This window comes from Chenopodium quinoa, unplaced genomic scaffold (assembly GCF_001683475.1).
Source record: "Chenopodium quinoa cultivar QQ74 unplaced genomic scaffold, ASM168347v1, whole genome shotgun sequence".
Taxonomy (NCBI): domain Eukaryota; kingdom Viridiplantae; phylum Streptophyta; class Magnoliopsida; order Caryophyllales; family Amaranthaceae; genus Chenopodium; species Chenopodium quinoa.
Window position 1 is genome coordinate 2,727,323 of NW_018744895.1, and position 9,563 is coordinate 2,736,885.

The following is a 9,563-nucleotide window of genomic DNA, read 5'->3' on the forward strand; positions in this document are numbered from 1 at the left end:
TCACTCGGAACTTCAACAATTTCTCTCTCCTCCAAATGCCGCCGTTCTACAGCGGCAGCGGACTACGATGAAAGCGGTCGTTTCGGCGGCGGAGGAGACAAAATTGTCGGCGATATTGTTGTGGTAAACAAAGAGGAAGGAGGAGAGAGAAAGTTGAGCGGAGGAGAGAGAAAAAAAGATAAGGCGGTGGTGATCGGGGTCGGAGGTTGCCGGAAGTTGATTCGCCATTAAAGTAGCTTGATCGAGAGTTTGTAGAGAGAGAAATAGACGATAACGGATTCAGGAAGAAGAGCAAATGAGAGCAGAAATGCCAGAAAATACCAAAAATTATTATTGGCCTTTTTATTTTAATTCGTAAGCCCTGTTCATTAAAAAATAAGACCCTATAAATACCCTATAAAATAAGACCCTATAAAAGCCCTGTCCATTAAAAAATTAAATGGTCAAAACCCTTTAATATTAGGCCCGACCCTTTTGCCATTGGGTAGCCCTACCCAATAACCACCTCTAGTTATTATCAAGACTTTCAATCCCTTTGCTCCTACTCCGAAACAGTTTGTATATACCTGAATCTTTTTGTTCTACCAAGACTTAGCACACATCATTAGTCAAAGTATGTTTGTTTGTCAATCATCAAAATACCAAGAGGGTCAACAGGTATCCAATGCAAATGTTGCCCTCGTGGTGAAACACAATGCATACACTTGCATCACGTTGGAAGCTCGAAATGCAAACACTGGTGCCTAGTGAAGGCATCTACGGTTAGAGCCCCAATCACAATGAAAAAATTGCAGCCTAGTGAAGGCATCTACGGTTTGAGCCCCTATCACGATGGCAGTATCTAACATAAACACCTTCACAAAGGAGTAAAGCCAACCAAGCGAAAACTCAGTAGTGAAAATGAGCAAACTAATGCAGGTTGCAAAAAAGTATAATTGATTATGTATTATGTGATTTTGAATCTTATTGCACATGTTGGAACGAAGGCTATTAACTAAAGTTAGTTAAATAAAAGTTGAATTTATTAAGTATTCATAAGTCTTGTCTTGACTTCTTGTCAAACGTTGGTTGTTTCCACACCAGAGTGGAGTTACCAATTGTGACAAAAGGGAGGGTTCAGTTGAGAGTGACGGGGGTATAACAAAGGGTTGTTCAAATGGGGTATATCAGCAATTCGGCATGACCTTAGAAATGGTCGCCCAAATTTATTTCGTGAGCTGCCTTCAGTGACTATACCCTATCAAATGCATATAATAGATGAAGCTCAAATCATTCGTACAATAATCACGAGCAACTCTTGCAAGAAAATAACCCGCAGACAAGGAGCTACAATAAGTTCAAAGGCAGAGGGCCACAAATTCTGAATTAGATTGGAAAAACACACAATAGAAAGAAATGAATTACATTGCAGATTCACCATATATAAGATCATAAAACTCACTACCTCGATAAACTAATCACAATGGTACTCGCATATGGACCGCAAAGATAAGCATAAACACAAGTGAAGTGGTACAGGTTACATGTGATCTACTCCGTCATCCTCGGAGAATCCATCCCCACCATGCCTGCAACAAAATTCAGGAATTCAAAAAATGAGATCATTTCAAGTATATGGATTATCAATATATTCAACGGTTTTACGGACCAGGAAGGGCAAAAAAGAGAAATGTCAGACTAAGCCTATACAACAGTCTAAATACATGGCAATATAAACGTTAAATTCAGTGGGAAATAAACCAAATCCAAAGTTGCATCAGAAGCATTATGCATATGATTACAAATCATAATTTTCAGTTGACTAATCCTGCAATTAGACTAGCAGAGGGATCCTTTTGGTATCCTATGGCTTGACTTCCGAGTAGTATTAATTTCACAGATTCACTTCAGTCAAGTGGTCCTTTATTCAGTTTCCTAGGACAAGTATGTTGATAACAAACCTTAGTATACAAACTTCTTCAATACATAAAAGGAACTGATACAACCACAGAAAACCTCAAGAATCATCACCCCTTTTATATGTGTCAATTACTCAATTTGGCTCAAACTGGACGTCACTATACCAAAAATATCACATCCTTTTTTTTTTTTTTCTTTTTGAGAAAGAGTGAACTAGAAGATGAGGGATGGAGAATAAGTTAGTGGTAAGGCCTGAGGGCTTGTTCACAACAGACGGGCCTATGTTGACAGCCAGCCGAACTATAGAGAGAAACTAATGGAGGTGATTAGGAAGGAGTGAGGAGAGTGGAGGATTCCATGGGGTGGAGAAGTTATCAAAACTCATGAGCAAGGTGTTAAAGCAATAGCGATTTCACAGATTAGGGTAATCTAAAAAAGTTAGGGTGAGGGTAGGGAAATAAAGGAGATCAGGTAGAAATAATGAGATAATAGATGGGCTCAAATCTTTAAGTCCGGTTCGGATTTTATTTTTTGAACTGGAAACTAATAAGGTTACAGTGCTAATAATTTGCAAAATTTATACAGGCACAAGAAGGTCCATATACAGATTAAAGAACAGGGAAGAAGAGAAAAGTGAGTAATAGAATGAGAGTGAATAGAAAAAGGCAGCAGCTGCAACAACCTGGCCATGGTTTTGATTTTGGATGTTTGCATATATATAAAAGAGGTGGAAAGGGGCATTAACAGGTAACGGGATACTGCAAAGGATCCTGGGCTGCCTCACTGGCCCTTGCTTGAGTTGCTACACCACCACAACTCACTGTCATGAAACTGAATAGAGAACAGCAAAGGGGGTTGAGTTCTAAAAGAGATAAGAGGCTTTGACGGATAAGGGAGATAGTTTGTGAGGTCTAAGAGGTTGAAGGTTTGTTGTTTCCAAAATAGTTTGTCAAGTGTCCATACCTATATTAGATTGCAGAGTAACCAACATGACAACATTGGTACTATAGGTGAAATGAAATGAAGGGCTCGGGTAATATAGCTCTCTAAAAAAAATAGAGATAGGTCAGCTGTTAGCAAATGGAGCCATAAATGAATGCAACACATGTATACAACCTATTCCCGAACACACATAAAGTAACCTGGTTTATATCTTAATTGTATAATGGTAGCCTGTGAAAGTGTTACCATGTTACTCAACTGTTTATATTCTAGACTTCGGGGAAAAACATACGAAACTTCTCAGACCACTAACTCCGGCAATTAAATAAGCTTAACTATCACAAGGTTATCAGGGTTAGTCTGTGAAGGTGTTACCATGTTACTCAGCTGTTAATATTCTAGACTTACAACTAAATGATAAAGAAAAAAGAAAACACACAGCTTCTCAAATTCCACTCACTCCAGAAAAAAGGTTAGCTCTAACTAGAGAGGAGGGGAGATAGACCTCCATGAAGAAGTTAGATTCCGAGTATTCCTATCCAATTGTAAATTTTCCAGGGCAGCTGAAGCACGCATCACATCCTCTGGCAATTCTTCACCATCATATCTCCAGTTGTAATCATCTTTCCTGTAGCTAGATGTAGAAGACCCTGCTCTCCTCTCTGACATGCATTATATATCATCATTTCAGGTAATTCAAACACCAAAACTCACAGGATTCCAGAAAAAGGTACAGCTTATTCCTTACCAGATGCCTGAGACCCCGGATGCGATCTGTTAAGAGTATATGCACATTAATTAGAACTTAAGTGAAGACGTTGTAAAAACACATGACATGCATCAGTGGGGTTTTAAGTATAAGCACCTCACTAACGGAGGTAAGCCTCCAGCAACAGATGATGATGATGGTCTTCGCACGTTGCTGGCTCAACATTTGACGAAGACTCATTTTCAGTATTCAATCTCCTTCCACCACCTCTCACTTGGGCCAAATTCTACACAAGTCGACCAGTAGCATGCAGTTAATATAATAGAGTACTAGCAAGAAAGAAGACCAGATATGATCCTAATATTTGGAAAGCTTAGCAACAATACAATCAATCTACCTATCTATACGTAGTAAATTAAAAAGCTTTAGGGACACAAGTCTCCTCCCCTTTTATCTTCTTTTTTTCTTCTATAATTATTCATGCCTCTTTTCCCTAGTCTCCACCCCTCTTCCCCTTCATCTTTCAACAATTAACGTTCAGAATTAATCCCTCACTTAATCCTTAATTTAAATTCTTTCAACCTAAACTCAATTTCTCATACTTCCTCCGTTTTTTTAGTTGCTACACTTTTATTTTACGGCCTCCTAGACAAATTTTTAAGAGGAGAGAGATAGAGAGAAAAATAAGAGGGGCCCATATGGGTAGGAGAGAGATAGAGAGAAAGAAATGTCAAAAATGAAAAGTATTGCAACTAATTAACAATTTCCAAAGTAGGAAAATGTAGCAACTAAAAAGAAAGGAGGAAGTATAATTAATATCAATCCTCGTATATCCCCCCCTCTTCCCATCTTTTATTCAACCGTTTTACAAATTCAAACTAAACCATTGGATCCAATGATGTATCAATAACTGAAAGATAAGAAATTAAAATGACAGGAATTTTATCATTGATGATTCATTATTAGATGAATCAATGGTACATCCATTGTGCACGTGCACGTACATCTTAGGTGTGTTTGGTATCCCTGTCATTCAGCTTTTGGTTTTAAGATTTTATAAGTCATACGATATAACTTGTATAATGAATTAAAAATTAGTCAGGCTTTAGATCATCATGTTAATTTTGAAAATTGACAACAAAAAAAGTGAAAAATACTCTTTTTTTTGGTTTCCATGTTTTTGTTTTTGTTATAACAAAAATATGACAACAAACGAGCCCTTAGTTTTTCTTCTGTTGTCAAATTCTTAAACCTGTTTTGTGATAAGTTTTTTCTAGACAATATTGAGCCCTATGAAGGCTAGGATTACATAATCATACACCTTTCCAGATTTTTATCCCTACTAAGTACATATGTTATGTTGCATATCAAACACTGCCACCTCCGATATTTGAAATAAGTAATTCTTAACTATTCCCATATTGTTGTGAATTCACCTCTGTTACCAAGCAACTCTTACTTTCGAAGTCAATACAAAAGAAGATGAAAAGAGGTACTTAGCAAGATTAGCATGATGTGAGGTTAAATGGCCAGAGGTTCTAACGACAGGTAATCAACAAGCACCCAATAAAAATCATATGTATGACCCTCAACAAATATGCCCTAGTGAAAATCCAGCAAAGTGTGTCAACTCAAGACCCTAATCATTTATTCACTTGGCAGCTACAACTGTGAGACTCAATTATTCTTTACTTCAGTATCCAGCTCACGATACGCATAGAACGAACGATCTATTAGAATTTATGCGTGATCTATTAGAAAATCAAGCGGCTACACAATGAAACCAGCTTTGTTATGACATTCAATTGACAATCAGCACAGCACCCCCTCCCCCCAAGTATATAAATGTTACCTAATGACATCAGCCCACTTATTATCTTCAATAGAGACATTCAGCACATATTAAGCATCATAAACCCCTCCCCACTCAACCCCCCAAACACCCCACTCACACAAAAGAGGCCTTAAATATGTTCCTTTTCTTTAAATTACCCTTGAAAACATAAGTACCCAGCCCATAACAATACTTAGCATCAACCACATAAGTACATAGCATATATAAGACATGGACAGCAAATTAATGAACTAAGACAAAAGAAAAAGGTTAATGGGATACAAAGCCTATATATTCTTATCAGCCTTATATCCTACGATCCAAATTATCATTGCTACACATTACAAAAATAATAAGAAACCACGTTAAATTCCAATATAACTATAAGTATTACCACGAGAATAATTATACTTAAGAAACTTAGGAAAGAAGTCAAATTTTTGCATTAACTACGACGACACTCCTTTTGAATTTTAAAAACAATAAAGTTAAAATGACAATATTGTTAAAAGATAGAAAATTAAAACCATACCGAAAACATTAGCCCACTAGAAATTTTGTTTCTAAACTAATACGAAGTAAATTCTTTAAGAAAGATAACCCCGTCATTTTTAACATGTTCCTCTCCGGAAACAATATTAAGAAATGTTGTTTTTTAGATATGATTATTTTACTCTTATAAGTTCAAGTAATAAGTATCATTATTTAACAGTGTAAATGTTGGGGATTAGGAGTATCAATTTTACTGTTTGATAGCTACAATATTTAGATTTATGCTTCTTTAATCCTCTTCATATACTACTAGCTAGCTTTTGGGCATTTGGATGAAGTTTGGAATTTCTTATATATTAACCTGAAAAGGGGTAATGGAAAATCTATTTATTAAACCGATTAGGAGTTGGAGTCAAACGTGGCCATGTCCATCAGATTTGGAGTCCAATCAGCGAATCAGGCATATTCGGAGTCAGACTCAAATTTTAGCTCATTTATTATACAGTTCGGAATTTAGACCTAGCATACTTTGACCCGAGTCCAATTCGTTGCCATAGCTAAGAGCAATGGCGTCCACAACATAGGGCACTAATGAACAAGAATTTAAATGCATGATCATGTTATTCCATCCTGATAAGGAGGATTATCTTAAAGTGGCTCCATGTGAACATTGTACCAGACAGACCACCATGAAAAAAGTGATTCACATCAGCATAATTACATGACTACATAAAAACTACTGCAGAATTCCCCTTTATATATCACTCAAACATAGCAAATGCACAAACCAATCAATTGCTTTGTTGTCCCAACAATGTATGGTCGATAAATATGTTCTAAATTTTCTAAGCACCTCCCTTAATCAATTATAATAAAATTAGTTTTCCATCAATCTAAAGTTACTCTCGGATGTCTCAGTTACAATCAAGTATAATGTCCTTAGATTCTCCTATAAACACTTTTTTTGAATAAGAAAATTGTTCATTAAACTAGTAATATAAAATTATCCTGAATTTCACTTATCTTATAAAATTTAACTTACTTACCTAGAACTTATATTATTAGAGCTTATTAGACCCGGAATAAGTGAAAATAAATTGGGAAAATATAGTCCTCGGCTAATTTGAACTTATTAATCCTCAACTAGGGTGTGTTCAATTCACATGAACTTATCTAAACTTAACTTATTAGACCATATTACCCTAATTTTTATGTTATATATTTATATGTACACCTAATTAGCTTATTAAACCTAATAAGCCCTAAACTTATTAGCCCTAAACTTTAAAGCCAAAAATTCGTACATTATTTAAATGTATATTAACTTTTTATACTTGAAGTTAATGTAAATATGGTGAGGAGAACAGGACCTTAACCTACAAGATGATAGCAAAGTGACTTTGTCCCACAGTAGGTCAAAGGCAATACCTAAACTCCAAAGAATATTATTCTCCTTAGCCCTTTCAAACACAACTAAACTGAATTTGTAATCAATCTTCATTACTCAAAGGACAAGCCCAAATCTCCTTAAACATTGTAAAAAGACTTTTCGAAAGATTAAGACAAAATCAGTATTTCTAAAACTTAGTTGTCCATTTCAAAGTATTCCATAAATAAAATAAGCAGCCGATTGGAAAACTACTAAAAAGCCAGAATATTTATTTCTAAAGGTCAGTTGTTCATTTATTTCTAAGTATTCCAAAAATAAAATGAGCAAACACTAATATTGTTTGTTCCAATACATAACTATTGCTTCTTCGTCTGCCCGGTCCATCATATGAGTATCTCTAATGTAACCAGTGGCGTCTCCAGGATTTCCAAATAGGGGGTTCGAAATTTCGAAAGTTCAGAATCATAATTTACAATTGAATGAATTGCATATTTGCATACAATTATGTACGAATTGCATATTTGCATACAATTATACGAATTGCATATTTGCATACAATTATGTAAAGACCAAAAGTAACTCAACGAATTTCACCAGTTTCAATGATAGGCTAAGTGGCTAACAGCAACAATACGGCAAACCACTCGCCAATTAACAGCAACATGCAACAATACAGCAACAATAGGCTAACTGGAAACTGGAAAGAATGGATACGAGAAAGAAATAAACCAAAAAATATCAATAAGCAAACCACTCACCAATACGGCAATACTGCAATACAGAAGTTCACACAATCACTATAAAATTATTTTTTTCAGATTTTTTTTTAGATAATAAAAATCAATACATCATAATTTATCAAGATTCAAGAAGAAGAATATCTTTGCATACGGCAATACGGCAATAGAGGCATACAGCAATACAGCAAACTAAGAAGAAGAATATCTTTGCAATTGCATACAATTTTTTTCAGATTTTTTTTTAGATAATAAAAATCAATACATCATAATTTATTATCAAGAATTCATTCATTCAAGATCAAAACAAATAGTATGTAAAATATATGAAATTAAGAAGTAAAAATTCAGTTATTCACCTACAGAGCCACGAAATATGGATGAGTGGATGACGGAGCAGTGGAGCACCGAGCACTGATTATCCCCTTCTAATCGACTTCTGCAATAAATCGATGATAACCCATGACAAGAAGTCAAGAACAATGTACAGATTACACTAATTACAGAACATGAGAACAATGTAGTACATTCTAAAACAACCTCCATTGAATCATTGATAAACACTCTAAAACAATAGACAATCAACACTTCAACCGACAATCAACATTCAACACTTCAACAGACAACAATTCAAGTATTCAACAAACAACAATTCAAGTACAGGCTATACAAATTACACTAATTCAAGTCAACAGACAACAATTCAACAAATGAACTACTTCTACAATCTACAAACCCTAAATCAGTAAATGAAAATCAGATACTTCCTTCCCCAAGACCCCAATTTCAACCATTTTTTCAATAGACAGTAGTCACCCAAAAACCCAAAATTGATAGCTAAAGTTCATCACACATTCACACATTCAAACACCACGTATTCACGTAATTATCTACAAAAATCATGAAACCAAAAACTTTATATATTATTAACCCAGAAGGCCAGATAGAACTAGATAGAAGACGACATACAATTAAAGCCTTAAAGGAAACCGGCAAAGTGGGCAACGCAAGGCCGCAAAGGCGCAAATCCGCAACAGCTCACGGTGACACGGTGGAGGGCCTGGACTCCGATCTGGGTTCTGGCGTGCGGAGCGCCGGGAACGGTGAGGCGGTCGCCGATCTACGTGCGGGCAGCGGGGCAGTGGCGTCTGGGTTGTGCAAGCCTTTTAGAGGAGTTACGGTTTGTCGGTTTGAGAATTTGGAGGAAAGTGGTAAAACAGAGCCTTTTAGCTGTAGGATCTGTTTTAACAAAACGGAAAAAAAAGTGTGAGTTATGGGTTTTGAACCCACGACCTCGTGTTTGGTGGGCTGCAGCTTTAATTATTAACATAAATCATAAAAATATTCTATTTAACCCTTTTCCTCTTATTGTTTTTTTTTTAAATAAAAACTTTTCAAATTTTTTCAAAAAAGCAAGTGGGTTCAATGAACCCACGTTGGATCCGCCCCAGGGAGCGTAGCTTATTTCTGTTTTTTCATAAAATTTTCTGGTACAATTTAATTTTTATATTCAATTATCAATTGTCTCTAAATCGACAGTGATTATATTTTTTTTAATTT

The 9,563-nt window shown here is 35.7% G+C and overlaps 1 long non-coding RNA gene across 2 annotated transcripts; it reads right to left on the bottom strand.

Annotated features, from left to right (window-relative positions):
* Positions 1-1,167: 1,167 nt before the first annotated feature.
* LOC110706048 lies at positions 1,168-9,234 on the bottom strand. Of its 2 annotated transcripts, none has more exons than XR_002508203.1 (6): positions 8,973-9,234; positions 8,363-8,442; positions 3,707-3,836; positions 3,590-3,615; positions 3,302-3,503; positions 1,168-1,568 (listed from the first exon to the last, which is right to left on the bottom strand). It is a non-coding gene; the product is annotated as an uncharacterized LOC110706048 (long non-coding RNA). The 2 variants fall into 2 exon arrangements; XR_002508202.1 differs by having other exon boundaries at positions 3,347-3,503; positions 8,973-9,232.
* Positions 9,235-9,563: the final 329 nt, after the last annotated feature.